Raw genomic sequence first — 2048 nt, 5'->3', positions numbered from 1 at the left:
CTTTCCGGCCCTTTAACTCATTGTATTTAAGTATCTAAACACTTAGAAAGAGTTTGAGAGCCGGAATGTGGCCAGTGGTAGGGTACTTTCCTAGCATGCTCAAGGCCCTGGGCTTGATCCTTAATACTGCTAAAGAAAAAAAAATAGTAAAAGTTTGCCTTATGGGGAAAGTTTTAAAGAGGACCCTAAGGGCAGCATTTCCCCTCATTTGTTTTTTCTTGATGGATGTCATCACAAATCACACATTCCTGGGAAGTTCCAATCAAACCGGTGGATGTGAACCCTTCCGCTTCGCTTCCTGCTCCATAATAGCAAATACCATACCCCACATATTTCCCTCCTCATCCAGGAAGTGAGGGGCGAATTTCCTGTTAATGCGCCTCCGTTCTGAGAAACCATCCGAGGACTACATCAGGTCTGTCTGCATCGCTTGGTTGCTTTTACTTCCTTGAGTCCTTTGGATCCCCGAAACGCAAAGGTGGCTTCCAGGCCTGTGCTTTATAAGGATTTGTTTCAACAGGAGTCTCAGGAAGAGGCTTGGTGTGGCATTTTAGCTCTTCACTAGAGAGCACTTCCTTTTCGGTGGAAGTTGAAGGCGGTGGAAATAACCCTGGCCTTTGCATACTGATAGCAAGCCTGAGAATGAGAAACTGGGCTCCTGTCCAGTGCTATGAGCCAATAACGAAGTCCCAGCTATCAGAAAACTGGATCCTGGCCTCGGGTGTGTGTGTGTGGGGGGGGGGGTGATACACAGAGTGTCTTTGTTTCTCAGGGAGTTTGTGGTCTTTCCAGGTCATCTGGGGACTTAAGGTAGAGAGAGGATGAAGGCTGGCCTCCTTGATGGGGCTGAGGCTTGTCCTTGTCCAGCCAGTCCTTGAGTGGCATGTGGCTTTTATTGTTAGCCACTTCTACCAGTTCTCTGGAGGGTGGCTTTGAGCTTGCCCTGTATTATGGAGACATCCTGTACTGGCATGTGCGTCCAAATCTTACATTTGCTTCTTATTATCTCTGTGATCTTGAGCAAGCCATTTGGCTTCTTCGTTAAGCCTCAGTCCCACACATGTAAAACATGAGGACGCTTCATCAAATTGTGAGGATTCAGTAAGAGGCAAGTGTACAGCACTCATTGCATTGCACAGGGAAGCACCTCCAGGGGAGTTCAGGGCTTCCCACTTCCTCCCCCTCCTACCTTCCTTTACCACCTTTTCTCTGCCTCCATTCCTGTGAGACTCAGCAAGACTGGAGACAAGCGAGGGATGAACATGTTTAGACTCCTCAATACTCCAGAGAAGACCCCCCGCCCCCCAACCTGAAGTGGAGGGAGATTCAGCTACAGAAAACTGTCCAGTTGATTGTATATGTTTTTCTGTACATGCTGTACTCTTTTACAAACACTGAGTACCGATGGCCTGTTTCTTCTGCGATTCTCAATGTGTTTGTGCACGGGAGAGGTGGGCATCACACAGCCTAGTCTGATTGTGGTCACTCTGTGAGTGTCAAGGTCCTGGAGGGTGATGGCCTCAATCCGTTGCATGGGGTAGTTTTCTTTCCTGTTCTAGTTTTGTGTCATAATCCCTGATTCCAGGAAAGAATGGATATTGTCACCCTATTAGTTCGGTGTGTGTGTGTGTGTGTGTGTGTGTGTATGTGTGTGTGTGAGAGAGAGAGAGAGAGAGAGAGAGAGAGAGAGAGAGAGAGAGAGAGAGAGAGAAGGGTAGAAGGGTAGAAGGGTCTAGGGCAAAGTAAGCTGTGGTCAGGATTAGGAAGTAGCTTATCCCACTGTGTTCAGTGGGAAAGATCAGGAGAAATTAATAGAACAATCCTCTTAAGTTATTTCTTTCTTATTCTAGCACATCAAGACAGTTTACATGTAGTCATGGGTCCTTGTTCTCCATTGAGAAGGGGGAAAGCTTTTTGAGATGAACCTAGAAGGGACGGGGTCAACAATCCTGGAGTCGATTACAAGCCAAAATGGTACAAGGAGCAGGATGCAGGGCTCCACTGCACACTTTCATCTCTCTCTCTCTCTCTCTCTCTCTCTCTCTCTC

Source organism: Microtus ochrogaster, chromosome 5, assembly GCF_000317375.1.
Source record: "Microtus ochrogaster isolate Prairie Vole_2 chromosome 5, MicOch1.0, whole genome shotgun sequence".
NCBI lineage: Eukaryota > Metazoa > Chordata > Mammalia > Rodentia > Cricetidae > Microtus > Microtus ochrogaster.
The sequence above is the reverse complement of the archived record's forward strand: the minus strand, read 5'-3'. Positions refer to the sequence as shown.